The sequence below is a fragment of the Lutjanus erythropterus genome, chromosome 4 (genome assembly GCF_056507025.1).
Source record: "Lutjanus erythropterus isolate fLutEry1 chromosome 4, fLutEry1.hap2, whole genome shotgun sequence".
Taxonomy (NCBI): domain Eukaryota; kingdom Metazoa; phylum Chordata; class Actinopteri; order Lutjaniformes; family Lutjanidae; genus Lutjanus; species Lutjanus erythropterus.
In genome coordinates this window covers 21692667-21714275 of record NC_139320.1, presented here as the reverse complement: position 1 = coordinate 21714275, position 21609 = coordinate 21692667, and the positions used below count along the sequence as shown (strand labels likewise).

General features: G+C 39.7%; 1 long non-coding RNA gene across 1 annotated transcript; it reads left to right on the top strand.

The window, feature by feature from the left end:
- Window positions 1-15976: 15976 nt before the first annotated feature.
- Window positions 15977-18355, top strand: LOC146328348 (uncharacterized). Its single transcript, XR_014769941.1, has 2 exons — window positions 15977-16078; window positions 17919-18355. It is a non-coding gene; the product is annotated as an uncharacterized LOC146328348 (long non-coding RNA).
- Window positions 18356-21609: the final 3254 nt, after the last annotated feature.

Genomic DNA, 21609 nt, shown 5'->3' with positions numbered 1-21609 from the left:
TAATATTTCTTTTTCACTCAGCAAATGAGGAGTGCATCGTAAAATCTAACCAAAGAAGATGAAAATGCAACCATAGCATTTTTGTAAACCCAACACATGTTCACTTTTACCTTTGAAATGATGAAGGAATTGGGAAAGAAAGTAAACAGCCGGTCTGTTCTATGTCTGGTGTTTAAAGCTGGCGTAGGCAGTTCAATTTTGGCATCATTTGGGCAAAAGTTATATAAAAACCTTCAAGCATATGGTAATTCAATTGGTCTGAGAGAAAACTTACATTCCTCCTCTTTGTTCTATTTTCTAGTCTTTAGAAAATCTCAGCCTGCTCTCATTTCTAAGTTGCCAAATACCAATGTTTCGGCGCCTCGGCCATGAATACAAAAATGCGAGGTACCTGTTGGCAGCTGTAAGAGAGAGACTTTCAAGTGACTTCAATATGAACCCACCCACAAGGAAGAAAGTCCTCATATGGAGGATGTGGGACGGATTGATGGGTCAAACAAACACTTTCACCCAGAGCCTGGGGTTCATGCCCCACGTGAAACGTCATTAAAACAAGTTAACATTTTATTTCTTCTGCTAAACCCACTGAAGCAGTTTTGGTGGATATAAAATAGCCGAATGATGATCAGTCATACAGCCACCTTGCACATATGAGTATGAGATGTCAAGAGGCGTGACAAACACTAGAGGTGCACCGAGACGTCACGTTTGTGAAATCAGATAAAACAAGCCTGTGTTTACACCGGTTTTTCACCAATAAAGTTATAGTGGGCCATACAATGGCCGGTTAAAAAGAAGCAGGAGGAGATTTTTGTTTTGATTAAGTAGTACTCTGAATGTTGTTGCTTTACAGTTTAGCATGACTTGTGTAGCGCTACAATGATTATTAATCAAATATTAAATTAATTGCTAAGTATATTGATAATCGATTATTTAGTCTAGCTCTTTTTTATGAGAATAAGGCAATTCTCTTATTTCAGGTTCTGAAATGTGAATATTTTCTTGTTTCTTCACTCCCCTCTGGCAGTAAACTGAATTTTAGTAATGAATTAATGAAAATAATCGTTAGTTCAAGCTTAGATTTGTGCTTTCTTAAATAATGTTTTCAGATTCAGGTGCATCCCTAACAAAAACATTAGTAGCTGTGATGAGAACACTCCCAAAATGTCTGTATTTGATGACCTGGGAATCAGACTTAACAATCAACCAACTTTGAGGAACCACTCCAGTGTCTTAGTAATCTGCTGACCTGGAAATGAGAATCAATAATCACCTATCTTTCTCAGAGAACTTAACTATATAACCAACCAGTACAACCAAGCCTCGATTTTTTTTTTGTTTGTTTGTGCATCTAAACAGAAAAGCTACAGCTCCATTCATGGCACTTCTCGATCTGATTCACCACTAACTGCTCTAACTCAAGGTAAACTTGATTGATTACAGTGCCATTCTCTCTTTCTTTGAAAACAAATGCGTCCTTTTTTTCCACGGTCTCTCTGAGAAAGAGTCTGCTTAAATCATTACAAAGAGCAGTGATGCAGTACTCAAGCGTTTTAAAGACATTTTTCATTTGATTAATAAATACAGGGATATGTAGATACAAAAAAAAAAACACAAACAAACAACAAACATGTGCTGTCCTCTCTTCATCTCTCCATCCTCTCCTCTCGGTGCATTGCTTTTTGCCAAGCGCCTTAGCGTTGAGCTGCTCTCTTTTCAATACCGCTGATTAAAAATGTCTGATGCATCAACACGACTAAGCTGATTACAGATTTAGTTTCCCTGAGCAAAGGTTTCCAAAGAGTGCCGGGGAAAAGTGGGAAAGAAGTGAGGAATAATAGAACACACAGAGTCAAAGCGGCTGAATTGCGTTGAGTGTCTAATTTTTGAGAGTGTGCGTGTGTGTGTGACTGAGGGAGCGTGCTCTTCTGTATCTGCGCCAATCGCTTTGAGTGTGACTGAATATGGAGTGTGTAATTTTCAAGAAGCAAACCTCTCAGGAAGGAGGAGGTGAAGAGGGATTGCGTGCGCACGTGTGTGTGTCTGTGATGACAATTTTGCTGGGGGAACCTGCCCTTTTCTGGGATGTAGAGACCACAGTTATGACTCACGTTGGTCACGGTTTTTGTTCTTCCTGTGACGTCCATCTCTTTCAGCCACCCACTTCTCATGCACCTGGGTCATCTGGCTTGACACATCCTTTATTAATGTAGCCCCAATCTGTATTTTTGAGGATCAACAGCGGCATGTCAGTGGTATCAGTCAGATCATAAATTTGCTGCTTTAATTTTTCTAACAACCCTCTTTTGTGGCTCCGCTAAAAAGGCTGCCATGCTTTGTTCACAGTCTGTCACACACCTCTGGCCCTCTGGCTAAAGAGGTTTATAACAGTAAGCATCAGTAAGCTCTGCCCTGAAGCTGTGTGCACCCCAGTGCCCACTCCAAACTGCAGAGGACAGATGTCTCAGATGGAAAATGATTTGGGAAATAATCTGACCTATTTTACCACAGCTCTTTGCCTCCATGTCCACAATCTTTATCAAGCAAATGTGCCTTTTAACTTGTGGTAGACATGAATGTTTTAGTTAAAGCTTTGTATTGAGAGTTTATAATGCAGGACATGCTAGTCAGATTATTTCACTTGGCAGAATGCATTCTGATTGGTGTGATGCAGATTAAGCTCCAAACTTTTTAAAATTCCCAGATGTTACCCCGCTCCAAGCGTGAGATTTTGACACGTGTCATAGGCTTTGTTTTCTGAATTTGACTTGGTACTGCAGATGACCCTTGGAATTAACAAAAATGTTTATGCTTTTGTTTTAAAGCATGTCTGCGTGCTGACAAAGTCAGCCTCCCATTCATTTTAGTGTCTTGAGGCTATACATTGGCATGAAATCACAGACTGTCATTTCCGCCTTGTTTAAGTTTGACTGTCCGCAAATGCTGCATTGTCCAAGTAATGAATAACTTGTTTTTCTCCCACAAATCATGAAAAGAAAGAGGGAAAACAAATAGGATATTCTGCCTAAAGCAGGATGGAAGATTATCAAAACCTAGAAATTTATTATTTGTGTAAAACAAAAAGGCTGAAATGTCTATCATTCGGAATACATTAAGAATTATTGGATTTATGGCCTCTTTTTCCATTTTGAATGTGCTCATCGCGTGGGATGTGGATGTGGACTTAAGCACGGCATGCAAGGTTACTTTTGGAAACAGGCTAATTTTGGATTTTGATTCTTAATAGCTTTTTTTAAAGTATGTAAAGTATTCATTCATTGTCATTCAACCACTTATCCTTGATGGGTCGCGGGGGGCTGGAGCCTATCCCAGCTGACACTGGGTGAGAGGCGGGGTACACCCTGGACAAGTCGCCAGTTCATCGCAGGGCTGAGGGCAGAGTCACCAATTAACCAATTACACTGCATGTCTTTGGACTGTGGAAGGAAGCCGGAGTACTAGGAGAGAACCCACGCGGACATGAGGAGAACATGCAAACTCCAAACAGAAAGGCCCTGCCCCAGCCACAAACTCCCCAGCACCCGAGCCGGCTGGGGGATTTGAACTCAGGACCTTCTTGTTGTGAGGCAGCAGTGCAAACCACTGCACCCATGTAAAGTAGTGGTTCTTAAAACTGTGGGGCGGGTCCCACTGGTGTGGCATAGGTAGGTGTGGATAACCAGGGGAAAATATATGGTGTAAGTTGAATGAATATGATTTATGTTGAGAAACTAAACAAACAAGAGTTTGCTGATGCTGACCTTTATTTAACTGAAATCCAATCAGTTGCCTCCCTCATAATTGTTAATCATTTACTAAAAAACTGATGTAAAGACATCTCACTGAATGTAGAGCTTTCCAGCAAAAAGTCAAAATCATTTTTTAAGGAAAACTAAGATTTTGACAACAAATCTCCTGTATTTTGATAAAATGTTTTCAAGTTTCCTTGAAAGAAATTAAAAGGGTTCAAATTCTTGACAGAACAACAGCTGTAGTTCAGGTGTGTTAATTCCAGTGATATAACATACCATTAGATATCTGATAACAGCTAGCTGCACCTAAAACTGTCATTGCAAGTGCTTAAATACATGCCAGTGTATACTGCAGTTTACTTATGGCATTATTAAACACATAAAACTAAAAGAAATGGCAGACTTTTTGTGCAGCAGCTCTGGCTCGATCATTTTCTATTCATATTCATTCAACAGTCATGAGCAGTGAGACTGAACACACACAATGAGATATACTGAAACATACTGAAACAACAATCATGAAAAATGTGACTAAACAACAAAATACATAATTAAACATAGTTTGCATAACTTAAATGAGTCATTGGATACGTTAAAATGAGGTTGAAAATAAAAATACAGGTTACTCTTACATTCTACTAAATCTTTTAATCTATTAAATTGTCCAGATAAGTTGTTCACGACTCGAAGAGTCAGCAGTTTAAGGCCCTCCGATGGGCAGGCTTTAACACTTCACTCATCCATATGCATGATGCCCATCCTTTTTAGGCACAGCAGGCGGGAAGAGAAAGAAACACACTGAGATATGAAGAGAGATTATGATGCTACACAAACACACAGGGGAATGGAAACCAGACATCTTCCGGTCCTCCTCCAGTACTATCACAATGTTCATCTACATCACTCGCCTCCTTCCAACGGTCTCATTTCTCTTCTTTGAAAGATTCTTGCAGTTTGCACGTATCATTTAGCAGTTATCTTATTAGCTATCTGTGTGGCTGTTTAAAGCACTTAAAACATGTGTATCAAAAACTTGGAAAGCAGGGTTGGAGTACATAAATAGATGTTGTGGGTGACAGTTGGCATGGCTGCGCAGGTAAGAAGATCCACCGAGTATGAGTGAGCCATTGTGTGTGCAGATGTGTTTGTTAGTGCGCTGACAGGAAGCAATTATGTAAAAGAAAAAATAGATAACTATATAAAAAAGAAATAAATCCTGTCTGTTGTTAGCAAAATGGCCATAATGTTTTGTTAACCTCTCCCCTCGCCATCCTCTAGAAGCTGACGCTTCAGGTCAGAGGGGTTGTTTAGCTGAATATGTTAAGCAGCCTGTCTAATTCATCCTTTATCTAACTGAGGTTTGTTTGTGCGTTTTAGAATCCATGGCCCTGACCACGGCTCTGACATATCAGTATCTGTATCAGTATCCTGTGTAATGATGAATCCATGGTGCTGTTCCTGGTGCTGAAGTAGCAGACTGACAATTGTGCCTCTGTCTCTCACTCACACCCTACTCTATATTCAATATTGCACTATTCTGTATATTATATTGTATATGTAACTTGGCTGTAGCCTATATACTCTATAAAATAGTGTCACCTTTATGATCAAAGTGGCAAAGAGCAGTTTGTAGTCATGGAAGAGTGAGAGAATCATTTCAGTTAAAATAACCATATTCTGCCATTGACTGATTCCAAATTGTTTTGGCAGTGCAACTTTTAAGTGAAACGAGAGTCCAAATTTGAGGGTGCTACACATCAGCAGTGTCACGTGACACATGCAGTCGCTTATGGCATGTCAGGAGTCGGAATTCCAGTTGGATTTCCAACTCCGAAAGTTGGAGGAAACTCGCCAATGCCAACCTCAAAATCCAAGATGGCTGCTCTGTCCATCAAGATAAGTGAAAGTTGTAGTAATATATTTTCTATTAGCACTTATGCTTTTTGTGTCTCATTAAAGCTACAAGGAGCTTTCTTTTTCTTTTTAACTGATTAATGTACTACAGAAACTTGCTTATGCTTGCTTATGTTGGCCATATAGTGACATCAGTATTGCACTAAGACTGATTCATAACCACTTAAAAACTCCTTGTTTAAGTCAGTCGTGCACACAGTAGTCCAATTTCTATTTGTGGACACGTTGCTATGGTGTTTGAATGTGCAAAATACCGCATAATGCATTGTTATAAAGGTTTTCATGGAGGTGTTAATCTTTGTTTTCCAACCTGTTGTACTGGAACACGGTCAACTCAGGTTTGATGTTATTCTAAGCTCTGACTTCCGACATCAGAGGTAAATGGGATCCATCTGTCCCCAAACCTCGACTGTCACCAAATCATGAGGACACATGAATGAAATTTGTTCTGCCTGTTTCTGGTGTGACCAGGTGGGTTGTATTATCCTCACAAAGACTTGCACCACAGGTCATGAAGCATTACCTACAACTAGCCAACAAACAAGAGTTGAACAATTGTGCTAAACTTTTACGTGATATATCTATGTCATGGGGCTCTTACGTGGTTATCAATGATTAGGTGATGCATTCACTGAGTCTGTTATCTAAAACTTCCAGATGTTAAACTCGGAAAAAAGTCACAGTGTTCAGTGAACAAAACAATACGTAATCTTCTTTTATAATTTGAATTTCTATTCCAGTTGTAGTACAAATATGAAACCCATTCTGAATACAGCCTTCAATGAAACACGCACTGTAGCTGCACACAGGGATGTATACTCGGGGGGGGGGATGGGTAAACTCTTGCATTTACACAAGAACAACGGTGTCTTTGATCTTCTAATGACAGACAGAGGGAGGACCCTATGGACAACTTAGGGGAATGTGTGCATGCATGTGTGTTGATGTGTGGGCGTGTGTGTGTGTGTGTATGCATGTGTGCACACACTGGGTGACTGAGTGGAGGGAGCAGAGAGGTAAAGAGGATGGAGTGAAAGAAGCAAACAGTAATCACAAACTGCCACAGGCACTTATCCATGGGCCACCTCAACAGAATTACATACTCCCACACATACATGTATATACAAACCCGTACTTAACACACACATGCACAATGATGTACCAACATTCACACACATATAGAGTCCTCGGCTGGACGCATTAGGCTTTATCAGGAGAAGAACATGGAAAAACGGCCCATTTATTTTCAATCTGTTAGTGACATCAACAGGTAAACTGCTGTCGGGTGAAATTATTTACCTTGCTTCCTCGGGCATTCACTTTCACTGCTAGTTTCCCTTTCAACACTGATGAGTCCCACGTGGAAGTGGGGTCATCTGCAATTATCAGTGGAAGACACTGGGTGACAGGGTGAAACAGAGAGATACGTAGAGGGAAGGGAGGGTACAAAGACAGAACATTTTAAGATGTTGCATGCAGCACTGCAACAGCTTGGATGAGCTGTTTTCTTGATATTGAAACTTTGTTCATTTACTATTTTCATATCTTAAACATTAGGCATGGTAGAGTAGAAGCACAGGCACAATTAAATGAGGGGTAAATTAGGCAGTGCAATATGAGATGTTGGTATTTTGAAGAAAATTTAAGATTTTGCTGAAAACAGACTTAAATACCTACCAGGGTTGACCAAACAGAAGACAGTGTACAAACACCAGAAATAAGAATCGTTGCGTTTTCGTTGTTGTTTCTATTTACAGATGGCGCAGGTCATCTTCCACAGAGCTGACATGTTGCACTGACGTATTTCTACAGTAGCCCAGAACGGACACATCAATCACTGGCTCTACCACTAGATGCCACCATTAAATCCTGCACACCGGCCCTTTACGTTGCAAGTCTATAGAAACTCAAACTCTATGTGCACATCTGTGCTCTTTGAATCCACTGACAATAATTCAGAGAGTAGAAATAAACAAATTGGCAAATAAAGAGTTGTGCAATCTGTTCATTCCACCTAGCATAATGAAGCACAAAATCAATGCAGTTTCATCTCCCCTTAGACTAGGATAGGAAAGAAACAAAATCTAAACCGGACAGCTGATGTGTTTAGTCATAATAGACGGGGTCTTTTGAAATGTGGCACCACTGTGATCCCCATGGACAACCTGACAGCTTAGGTGGACTGACAGAGTACACAAGCCTATGAACCTATTTCACTAAAGTCACTGCCAGCGAAAAAGCTGTGTCCTCACAGGCACCAGATTGAGGGTAATTTTCTTAAAGCGCTCACATTGCCCAGAGAAGGACCTTAGCGCCCGAAGCTTCTGCTGCATGATAAAGGGGCAAACAGTCGGCCTCTGACACTTCCTGCCAAAATCGTCTCACAGTATCCAGTGACCTGTATACCTTCACGGTGGAATGCAAAAGGTATCTATCAAACAGAACCTGGAGGAAGGACAGCACTGACTTGATCAAACAGAACAGTGGGTTAAGCCCCTTTTCTCCACACAACTTTGAAAAAAAAAGGTAATCCAGTTTGCTTTATAAGTAGAGGTGGCGCAGTAAGCCTGTGCACTCTGGACTGACTGGACCACTGAGAGCCAACAAACTCAAATTCATCGCTGGATGACATGCAGGCTTGATTTGCTGTGAAACCACCAGGCCTATTGCACTGTTTGTGAGAGACAGTACATCACTAAGACTAGTGGATCGGGCTGGGGCAATTCATCAATGCTATCAATGTCAATTATTATGGAAATACGTCAGTTTGCATAACATGCGTTGATGTGTCTCAATTAACTGTTGCACCTGGCCAAACATGGATTCCCCCAGTGATCATCTTAAATTTTCAGACGGAGACGAAACAGTATAGTACCGTAAACTCTGCACTGGAAATGGCTTATTGCAGCAGTGCTACTGCTCTGCACGAACAAATCAGGCCCTATCTTACACTGATCTAAACCGCAAGTGGCAAGTGCGAGGCGCAATGCCTTTGCACCAGGCGTAAGATAGGGCCCTTTAAGCGAAAGCCCTGGAGTGCCGAGTCATGCAGCAGCAGCGAGACAGCACCACCTTGTTTACTTCTGTCAGCACCCAATCACGATATATAAGGATTATCAACATCTGAACATGTTAATGTTTAGCACTATTAATATGTGTCACAGTAATTCTTCTGAATTTGAAGTCCAATATTTTTCTGATAAGGCATCTGATAAATGGAGTCTGTGACACAGGGTGGAAATTAGACTAATTTTAAAATATGCCACCATTATCGTTTTTCTTATGTGCTTCACGTGTCTGCTTTCAGCGTAATGACTGAGTAAAATAAGGAAATGTTAATGAGACTAGTTTATAATATTATTTTGGGGTAAATTAGTTGTTAGATTAATTAAATAATAAACAATTTTTCAATTGATCGTTCAATGAATCATTACATTAATAGTTTGAGCCCTAGTGCAGCCCTATAGTGGACCAGCAAAAGTAGCTTCATTGTGCTATAGTGTAAGTCACGCTGAACTACCAGAATGATTCCCGCTTGATTTTCTCTAAGAAAGGACAAATTGGTCCACTGTGGCCTGACAGATAAACTCTGGTGAATGATGTGAGCTGGTCTTGATGAAGTCAATGCGACTTGTTACAAAGGACAAAACACAAATAGAATAACCTGGTGACTCTGAAAAATATTGTTTAATCCATAAACCTGACAATCATGAAAAAAGGGGGGCAGACAGACCCAGAAAGGGGGTAAGGGCAAGGAGACGAAGGCAAAAAAGAATGATTTTGGAAGATACAAACAGGAAAGAAACAAGAAGGAGAAAGAAGTAGAAAAAGAGAGGAAAGGTAGTGAGAACAGAGAATTAGATTCAATAAGACAGAGAGGGGAGGGCAATGGTTCGAAATACAGAAAAGGGAAAAGACGAGAGGGAGAAAAAAGGCAAAGGGAAAACAAATCCAAACAGAGAGAGAGAGGATGGGAGGAAGAGAAGGTGTCTGTGCCCTCATCCTGTCGTCTGCTGTTTAAAGTCGGGCTCTGGGTCATTAATCAGACTATCACAGCAAAGTCTGAGGGAATTAGCCATCCGTACAGAACAGGAATTAAACACACACACACACACACACACACACACACAAACCTGCGTGACTCTTTTCCTCACATCACACATAAACACAATGTCTTGCACAGAGACCCGGCACCACACTAGTTACACATGAGCCAGCCCATACACAGGTACTAAGTGCTGCACACACACATTTTCTCCATTTTACACATGCTTAGACACACTTAAACAGAAGTGCAAACCCATATACAAGCACACAGAACTTATTTTCTAAACAACATGGTGTGAAATTAGAGTGCTCTGAGCTTCTGCTCTAGTTCCTTGACCACAGAACAACAGGGAACATTTAGAAAAGGAGTGCAGCCTTTACCACAACAAAAGATCCCACTCAGTGTGCAAACGGGAGAAAACAACTTATGCTCCATTCATACTTGAAACAGTTTTAATGTAACAAGATCAAGAGGGTTAATGCAGCCAATTTTTACTGAGTTTGAAGTACCATTGTTGATTTGCTGAAGTTGTTCAACAGACTTCCCTTGAAGTCTGAAGAATTTATAACTTTATGTTCAGCCACACAGGCCAAACTACTTCCATCCTTTTCTCTTCCAGACAACAATCCGGCTTCATCAGAAGATTGTGAAGACATATTCTTCTAACCCTGGCTCGGTAACTGTGGTCAACAAGCACCACTAGTAGTTTATGTGTCCTGCTGTTGAGCAGGATGTTGCTGCCATATGGTAGATATGCATGGGATGACAGTGAACCTTTGCCCTTTGAACGACTGCTACTGGCAAACGAAATAAATGTAACAAGTAAAATATTATTTATGAGAATTTCTACAATCCTGACAATCTCACTGATAACGCTTAAAATAAAATTCAATCTGTGCATGAGACCCATAGATAAAATGGATTACAAATAGTAAATTGTATAGGAACACACTGCATTAATGTCTGAGTGTGACACACAGGATCAATTTCTTTTCAAAAATCTGAGGATCGTAAAAATGGATGCTTTGGTTTCAGCCAATCAGCAGCAGCTGGCGACAGCAGCACTGTCCACTTGGCCATTTGGTGAAGCCTCTGAGCTGATTTAATGAGAAAGATCTAAGAAAAGGGGAAAGACACACTGCAGATGTCCCGTTAGAGCCCTCATATCTGCATTTTGTTGGGTGACATTTCTTGTAAAGCAAAAGCACCTTCTGCGATAATGGAACCTCACTAGCAGCTCTGTTAGTACAACTTTTCCTTGAGCTAAATGCTAATATCAGAATGATGACATGCTCACATTAATAACAGATGTGATCTTTACTGTGTTCCCCATCTTAACTTAATGAATTAGCATGCTAACATAATGTACTTATAAATATAATATGTAAATATAAAGATAACAACAGATATAAATAGAGGTGGGCGTAGCGGAACAATGTGCTGAAATAACGTTAATGCTTTGCAGCAAGAAAAACCAAGCAGAAGGCTAAACGAGTGGATGAGAAAATGTTTGGGGAGACAGAGTCAACATGGTTTGTCTACTCTTTAGTACAAACTAGAGATGAGATTTTAACTGTCAGTTTTAATATTTATCAACAGTAACATGCAAGCCAATATTAGCCACGAGGGCTAAAATATTTACCGTTGCTAGGCAATATGTGTCTTTCACTTCTATACTGAGGTAATCATCCGGATCTTAAGTCATAAATACCAAACATGTATGAAAATTACTGGAGCGGCCCAATGAGCCTTGTCGGGCTTTTCTCGAGAGGGTGAATCTGAGGCAAATCGGCCTGAAACTCCCGTAGTGCGAGGCCAACATAAGGTGGTGAATAAGATCTCTGATGCTGCAACATTCATTTACATATGAATGTTACATGCCCATGTGGGCTGACATACATAGTTAATGAGTTCAAACTCATGAGGGAGTAATCAGAAATGGTAATCTGGATAAGGCAATTACAAGACACTAAGGGAGGAATCATGGCTCCGCAGCTTCACTTACATTTATTGGTATTCAAAGACTACACTAGACCATTCAAATCCCAGACGCCGTAATTCAACCAAGCTGTTGTTGCAGAGGGACTCTTGCTAGATTTATACCCTCAATACAACAGAGCCATATGGACCAAATGATGCTGTGCTGCTGTTCTGTCACTTATAGGCTGGAGAGATGAGAGACATCCCCTTCAATGTGGGTCACAGAAAGGGAAAGGTTGAGACACACCGCACTCATAACATGGTTGATGATATGTGATGTATCTAGCAGGATGGTAATATGATGATTATTTTCCCCCTCAGATACCATAATCTGGTTAATGGATATGAGCACTGGGTGTAATCAGAGATGCTAACAAGTCATTTTTTGCAAGCCCAAATGAAGTCTCAAGTCTTTGAGATTGAGTCCAAGTCAAGTCTAAAGTCTTTGAGGGACAAGTCCAAGTCAAGTCTCAAGTCTCTCATGACTAAAATGAGAGGTCTATCATCATCTGCTAGTTGCCATATAGTCTGCATAGAACAGTGCATAGCTATAACTAAGGAATTCAAGGCATTACTGTATCAGCATCAATCATTTATCTATTTGCTTACAGCAGGGGTATTCAATTAAAATTCAAAGAGGTCCAGTTAGAGAAAATTTCCTAAAGCAAAGGTCCAGAACATCATAATGTCTAACTTTCTCGAGTGGGTCAAACCAGTAAAATTTAAGTATAATCTATCGATTATTCTGCCGATTAATCGAGTAATCAGATAAGAAATATTGCGTGTTCTGCATTTTTTTCTATTACATTACTTTTGCTTTATTTAAGAACAATGGTAATATACAAAAGAGAAGATAAGACAGGTCTATTAAATGAACAACTATAAATTGCTAAAGTAAAAATACTCAGCAAAGTAACTTTACTTTTAATGTAGATTTACTTTTACTGTTTTCACTTTACTTTTTACTTTTTTTTTCCAAGTACAAAGGTAAAAGTAAAGGTTGTAATGTCTGCAGAAACCACAAACAGAAGATGGAACTAACTCTTTGAACTGAAACAGTCACCAGAATGTTTTGTTAACATGTTAAAATCACATTTTTCTTCTGGAGCAGGACAGACACGCCGAGACCCCCAGAGGACAGAGGACAGAGGACAGGGGACTGGTTTACCAACATGCCACCTTTTTCTCCTCTTATGAGTTTGCAGGTCTGTATTTAATCATCAAAAAATAACAACAAGAAAACCATTAAAGTTACAACAACAGCAATAAAAATGTTGATTTTTCAAAAAAGGAAACAATAACATGCACAATTTTTAAATTGTAATTAAGTAAAAACACTAATATCACAATCTAAAAATACCTAAGTCAAGACTGTGAGTATTTTTCCATCACAGCAGGTCAGTGATCAGTGTTTCAGTGACTCTCTGTGGATCAGTGAATAGTGTTTTATTTATGGCGGCCCACCACATTAAAAACATCGACACCACGACATGACTTTCTATTTTTGGAGCTGCGCATCTTTTTCGGTCGTGTCTAGAAGGTAACTCTTCAAAACTCTATTTGCACAACTCTCGCGAGATTTGTGTTCGTTATTTCTACTAAAATAATCAAACTCTCGCGATCTTTCACGGGTCTAGGGTTCCCTTCTAGACACGACCCTCTCTGTCTCTTTGTCAGACTACAGACAGCAGACTGTCTGTAAACAGCACGATGTTTCACTCTGCAGTGTTTCACACAAACACTTTGTGTGTGTGGACACACAGGTTTTGTCATTTTTATTTTTTAATCAGTCCAAGAGGACGACGGTATCAGTGATTGATTAGTGATCAGTCTGTCCTCCTCTCCTCCCTCACCTGTTCACTCTGCTGTGAGAAGCTCTGAAAGTTTCTCACAGAGAAACACAGACTCTCCTCTTTTACGTATAGGCCTCTTTATACAGTTGTTTAATTTTATAAGTGCATCTGGTTGGTGATGATGTCATTAACCATCACGTTAGTTTGTGTTGTAATAAACTCCGTCATTAACAACAGTCTCCTCCACACGCAGCTTCTCTGCAGTTGGTCTGTGTGTTTCCTGATCAGATAAACCAGCGCCGGAAAGACTAGAAAAGTTGCACCAGTTAAAATAGAAGCGTCCTGTCAAAATTTAAAATCTATTAATAATTTATTGGTTATAGGTCAGGGTCCGTATAGGACGGCGTGTGGGTCCGGACTCGGACCGCGGTCCGCCATTTGGGGACCCCTGGCTTACAGTATCAGTATTGATTAGTTGTTTGGTATGTGATCACTTGCAGATTGAATTCAGCAACTGCGTCATGTGTAATGATGTGATGCAGGTTAACATATGCGTCCCAGTCAGAGGACAGTAGAATGTCTGACCTTCTGCAGAAGGGAATGAATGCTGGGAGTGTATAAAGCCAACTGCTGTGAGGAAGAGAAGACTAACAAACCAACTAAGAGCAGAGTAGAGAAAAGGCAAAAGGGAGAGCGTACAACCAAATCACCTGATACCAATCACAAAACACTCAGAACAGAGTGAGTCATACATCTGGCAGATAAAAGCAAATAAAAGAGCAGAAGAAGACCAAGAAACCCCTGTCATTCCTCTATGCAAAGCTGGGGAAGATGAAATTATCACATTCAATGCAAAGCAGCACTCTGTGCAAACAAGTGTGGCAAACAAACACTCACTCATCCTTTCAAAGTATTCAGCAAATGCCAGTCTAATCAAGCAAGCAAGGTAATGTTAGATAGTTGATGCTGAGCTGAACATGAAGGCACTAACATTAACTTTGATATTAACTTATAAAGTGACTCATGTCTGGGTGCGTTGTCAGGTGTCTGATAAAGTTTGTTGTGGTCGATCAACATCCTTTCTCCCTGCAGATGCTGTATTTCTTGATTCTCTGGTTTGGGACTTGTGTGAAGTTCCTAAAACCAAAGGTTATGACAAATGGCACAGCAGCTGAAGTTGTGCTTGCTGCTGCTGTCAGTCGTCTCATCACTTGCTTAATGTAATGTACCAAAAAATAAAATAAAGATTGTTTACAAGTCTGAAATGTTGAGTCCAAGTCGAGTCTCAAATCTTTTAAAGATGAGTCCAAGCCCAGTCTGTAGTGACTGTGCATCTCTGATATGCATTTTGTTTTGTTTTATATCGGTAAATCATGACTGTCATGGTGAATGTTTGCTAATTCTTCATTCTCATGGACTTAAGATAAATTGTTATAGTTAAGTCTTATACTTATGGAGCAGTTGTTCCCCAGCATCACAATAGTTGAGCTTTACTAGAAGACTATTACATGATAATTTATTTGTTTTGTACTTGCAGAGAATCAGACCCTTCCTTTTAAGAATGATAAAGTTCCTTAAAAGCTTCATTTTAGTCAGGATATGTGTAACCCACATTAAAACATGACGTGAATAAATGCAGTTAGTCCTTTAAAATGAATAAATAAGTGATTAAAATGCATAAATATGTTTAAAAGGTTAAAATAAAATATGTGTATTTCATCGATTAAAAGTCCGTAAAGACGTTTTAATAGCCCTTTAATGGCAACAATTAAAAATTTGCCTACAGAAAATAAAAGTGACGCTTCCCCTTTAAGAGCCTCGAGGCACCTTTACCGTAGCCAATGCCCAGAGCACGGAGGCGAAAGCCGAGGGAGAAGCAGGAGAAAACTAGAGGAACTAACAAGTTAAGAATTGAAAAAAAGAGTTGGTTCAACCCCTGTAAAACAAAACCTACCCGGCTGGTGATTCAAGACAACTTCATATTTAATGAACCTCAACGGTTTTTGGTGGGTTTTAACTCTTTTACTTGAAGTTTTGCTCTTGATGTAATTTGCTGTAATGTTTACACTTGAGTGGATTAATGCTAGCAGAGAGCTAGCTTAGTGTAACTGTGTAAAGAAAGCCTATAACGCCACAAACTGCTAAGCTTTTAATTTTCCTCTTTATTAAGGAAGACAGGTGTGAGTGAACCTTGTGTTAAATGGAGACATGCTGAGTTTTGTTATGTGTCAGACAGGAAGAGTGAAAGTGATGTTGCAGCTTCTGCGCCATGTTTAGCCTGTGTAAACAACGTAGGTAACATTACGCCGCCATATTGGGCCTGGCTGAGCAGCGTAGCAGCAACATTACAACTCGCAATGAATGTAAAGCTTTATTGAGTTCATTTATACAGATAGAATGATTTATTTTCTTCATGACCTGTTGTGCAGGTAATTTTTTTTCCTTGTGTGAACCAGTTTGAAGTTGGACTTAGAGTGAAGACCCTTCCACGAGCCAAACCCAAGGACTACGTTTCTAGAGACCCTGCCTCATTGTGCCTGTGAGAAGATTGCTGCACATGGATAGACTGATGGTAAACTCCTGCCAGAACGGTAAGAGTGTTTAACCCCTTCTTTTCCCCATTTTATTTTTTCCTTCCTTCTTGAACTGATTTGGAGGCACCTGGATTTTTGAACCGAATTGAATCAAGAGGGAACTGGATTGTTGAACTGAACTTGAATTGAGTTTGAACCGAGTTGGAACCATAACTTGAACTGAACTTAAATTGAGTTTGAAACCATTTGAACTGGATTGGATTGAAGTGTTATATATTGTATCCTTTTATAATTGTCATGATTGTGATTTATGGTGTATAGTATGTGATGTTTCACTTCATTTTGAGTTCTGAGATAGTGACATACCTATGAGAAAAAAAAATACAGTTAACTCAGGAAAATAACAAAACCAAAATAGGAACAACCTGTTAATATAAAATAAGATAGTTAGTCAAAGGCTGGTCTAACCAAAAATAACACAGACTATCTAACTCAAAGGAGCCATCCAGCCCAGATGAGCTGTCAAAACTAAACTATTCCTTACATAGTTTAGAGAGCTTAAAGGAGTGAAAAGTGAATTCTACTTACCTTTTGTGAATTTTATTTACTTTTTGGTTACCTGCAGGATTCTTGTTCTGTGGAGCAACTGTTATATTGTATTTTGCCTTGTTTTACATTCAGTAAGTGCCGGCTTTTGTATTCAAAGCGTCTGGTCTATGGTCTCTTCTCGTACTGTTACCCCCACTTCATACAAACCTAGAACTGGTCCAGTAGCCCTACTATTGTATTGGTCTATACAAGTGCTACATATGGATTCTAGAAATAAACGTATTTAATTAGTTTTAATTTTATAGCAGGCATCTCAAAATGAAATGAAAGGCGTATGCACAGGAATAACCCAGACTTAAAAGAATGTCATACTTCATTCCCAGACACTGCACTTTGCCTTGCTGGCAAAAAATATCTGTATCCATAGTATCTTATGAATACAGCTCTTGCATAAGACATGGACAGGCAGCCTGCAACAGAGGAATCTAGCTGTTTGAGGAAAAGAGAAAGAGCCTGCTGCTTCAGCATCTTGGTCGAGGAACACGTGGGCAGGGTGCTGTTGCTGACACATGGATGGGTCTGTTGACTAGCAACCACACATGGTGGGTTAGCCCTTCCCAGATGGAGTCATCTCACTGTGTTAGACCGACAGTCTGACAGCATGGGAGGATATCCGCGTGTTACTCTGACTGGCCTGCCATCAGTTAACATTCCAGTCTCCACAGTCTCCTAAGACAACACCGGACTGCCACACCAGTTTGTTTTTCTGCCAGGAGACCATTATCCATTCACTGTTGCTGACTCTCATCTATTCACAAACACATCCACATGCTGTTGCAGAGCAGGACCAACTGCACAGAGAGAGACACAATATAATACTGTACAAGTAATTCAGAGTAACAGTATATAAGTTACCGCACTAGCTTACTTTAGAAAAGAATTAAATGGTAGCCACATACACACACAACTGACACATATCATCATCACATATCACAAACTAAACTAAACTACAACCAACTTACCACAACATGCAACATGATTTGACTTATAAATCTTTTAAATTGATAAACATCATGTATAATTCAAGAAACAATTAAAAATGAACAAAAAATTATTTATCTAACACCACAGAGAACTTTTATATATTTTTACCCTTGTTAGGTCCTACAGGGCAAACCAAAAGAAGCATGAAGCTCTATAGCAATTAGCAAGTACTTAGCAATGGCTAACAGCAAACACGCCATTACCATAAGTAAATTTATCTGAATTTAAACATTATTGGAAACATTTGAACAGTCTGGACATTGTATGAGTCAAGCACAGATGTCTCTCCTGTCTTTCTCCACAGGGCAAAAGATGCTAACTTGACATGAATTCATCATGCCTTCATCTGAATTAATTTGGTGTTATGTAAGATGCAGAAATGAACTAAAATAAAATATATAACTAAAACAGACTTATGGCTAAAATAACATCATGGCTTGTCAATTTAGTGCAAGGATTTTGGGGTTTAGTGATTTTTAATGGCACATTTTGACACAGTGATTTATGTATTTCAGTAAGTGGACAATTCTGTAACTCTGATAGCTGATTGAGTGTCTATATGCAGGTCACTGTCCAGTATCATCCTCTGTTGCAACATCATGTAACATGTAACATCAACTACTGTAAGCTATAATATTATCCCAGTAATATACTTTCACATTCCTGGGTGCCTGACTTTATGTCAAACCATACTCCTTATGTCTGTGACTGTCACAATAAAGCTCTGCTCTGATGCCACAACACTGGCAGCTGTACTATTAATATTTTCCATTGTTTCTTGTCATCTAGCGCCACTACTGACAACGCAAAACTTATTATTTTTCTTTCTGAAAGCAGAACTTTCACATCTCTGTGCTGGGAAAGTCCCCTTTTTACTGGTGACATTGTTGTGAATGAAACTTGCCCACAAACTTAGGGGAACAGGTACCTTTATATAACATCTTTGAGAGTTGATTATGTGAATCATCACATCCTGTCATGAGCAGGCGGCTCTCATGTTTCTACAGTTAAGAGACTTTGGTGAATCCAACTTTGAACACTCCTACGAATAAACTTCACAGCCCATTGTCCTTGGATGACACAGCCTGTCCTCAGACAGATAACACCACCTCAGTAGAGTGAGATGACAGTACATGGAATTGCTATCGTCTCCAGGGAATACATTTCCGAGCCTAAAACGGGCTTCAACCAAAATAAGTCTTCTTCTGTAAAAAAAAAAAAATAAAAAATTGGCGATTAACTTCATTTCTATTGCCAGTTAGTCTGCCATAAGTCCTGCCACTGGTCACTTGCTACTACTACTACTACTGAGAAATGATACAGATGATACAAGCATAAACAAGCTAACAGCTATTACCTTTTCTTTTGCAGTGATGTAGTTTTTTTAATGCCAGAGCTTGTTTCCTGACATGCAAATGTTCCAGTTAAATAAGTTCCCTTTCGACATTATTTTGTAGCAGCACTGGTATCCTGGGCTTAGCACTATCCAAGACATTTGTGATTGGTTTAAATAAATGCAAACAAGGCACAGTGTTTTTTTCCCCCCTATAGCAGAATGTGTATGTGTGCAGTCAGACGTGTCACCATGAAGCAGGCTTAACCTGTGCTTGCAGGAGAGCGGAGAAATAGAGGTTTGTGTGGAAGAAGAAGTAGTGTCTGTGTGTTTGGCTCTCAAGACTTTTGGAGCTTCTTAATGAATCTGAAGTTTAGTTTCATGCCTGTGTCGCTCTTTGTACTTCCAGGTGTCTGCCTTATTGTACTGTTTGTTTTTGGCTGAATAAGAGTCATGTTAAGTTAACCACTGATGAAAACCTACGATTTACTGATTTGCTTCATAATAAATGCTTTTAGATAACAAAATATAAAGGGACTTATTTTGTTAAGATATTTATAAGAAATTGATGTTTTACAGACAATTGTCTAGAAACAAGCATGTAAATACACACCTGTAAGTGGGTGCAAACTATGCTGTGCTGGGCTGACGAGCTCAAACCAAGTCAAGCCATGGTTGGAAAAGGGGCAAAAGAGTCACAGAGTCATTTGACCTGTGAATGAGTTCTGATTGTACCCTTTCCCACCAAAGACAAAATCCAGATATTAGTGGGTGTTAGTGTTTTTTTTCTGCAGTGCAAAAGGGGCTTGATGTGGTTGAGTAGAGCCATTGCCACACATGGACTTGATGCTCTCATGTCAAACCCTCATTTGAGGAGGCTGTTGGAGACATGAAGTATCATTTTATGTGATCAAATTATTAGCTAATGGCCTCCTGCATTTCTCACAGTGTGCTCAAGTGAGCCTGCCACTCACGAATACAACAAGCTATATGATCGAATCTAGGAGAAGACTATGCATTTTAAGGAATGTGATTCTTTAAAGCATCCATCCATCTGCATTTGTTGTGGGGGTCAAGCTGTTTGCTGTGCTACTTCAGTGTTAAAATAGGTTAATTCTACAAATTGTTGTTGAAGTACAATTGTGCTGAAGCCACAAGGGAAAAGAAGCTAGTATATCAGATCTTTGTCAGCTATTTACAGTCACAAAAGAACAATGAGGAGTTCCACAAGGGAATTGCATATGAAGGGATGGAGAAAAAATATAGATGGTTTAGAAGAGAGGCCGAGCAGGAAGAAGAAAATAAGTCATGTAGAGAGATAGTAAGTGAGAATCGTCTCTGTGCATAAATAAGTTCACAGACACAAACATGCACACACTGGATCATTGGCAGGCTGTGACCCCAAGGTCATCATGACCCATGCAAAACAAAGCGCGCATTTGCAGATGCACACACAGACGATGCTGTCGGTTGCATGGTTAATGAAATGGCCACAGTCAGGCTGACCTTTGCAGCAGCTCATTCTTCACATTGCTGTTTCATGCCTCACGTAAACAACTATGTGGGGCAGTATATACACAAACATACACACATACACACAGAGATTTGGATGCCAGTGTATGGCAAATGCACATACTTGCATGCAAACACGTTTGCATCAGTCAAACATGCACATACTCAAATCTACACAAATTCCACACAGTCAAAGATGTGAGCATCATCATACCACATTAAGTGGGATGAGGTCCCTTTTGAGGGCTGGAGTATTTCATTCAGCTTGTCTGTCTCTGTCAAGCATCCTTGTTATACCACAGTTATAAGCAATTGCTTCTATGAAGATGTGGACACACATACACAGACATGCAGAAACTATTCTATCACAAGTGAATGGTTGCCAGGGTAATATGGGTCACCGGTCCCTCAGCTATGTCCTCACTTCTGAGAGGCAGAAGGAGAGAAAGATAGAGAGAGAGATGGTGAGAAATGGGAACAACAGAAGAGCAGATGGGATGAAGAAGCAGTGGAGGTGGTGGAGAGCTTTGGCACGGGATACTTTACCTGAGGACATGACAGTTTGATTTTTTTCACTGACACATTGGTTCTGTGGCTACTCAGACCTTATTTCACTGTGGCTATTTTACTGCAAGTACTTAATGTGTCCTGTTACTACACCTGCGCTGACTTGAAATACTTTGCAGTGTGAGCTGAATGTAACCATGCCTATCATGTTCTACAGAACCTTTACCAAATATATATGTTGTTTTTTTTAACTTTTGCTTTAAATGGATCATTAAACCAAGCTATATGAGTCAGCTGGTCTGTGCAAAGTTTTTTCTTATCTCCATCTGAAAAAGATGATGTGGTATGAACACTTTGGAAAGTAAAGAACATTATTAAAGCTTATGGGAATATAACTGCAGCAAAGAAGGAAAAGATGCACAGAAATAAAAAGAGAAAGAGGGAACACGGGACAAGAAACTTAGATAAAAAGAAACAGGTGTGTTCTGTCACACGGGAAATAATAGAGTAGAATTTACTCAAAAGCCAGAAAACCAAAAACAGATTTTGTTTGCTGTTCTGAATTCATTTAATTAGCCCAACTTGCTCTCTCCTGTTTCTCCTCCAGTGGATATTATTTTATCACATTTACTGGAGCTGTGCA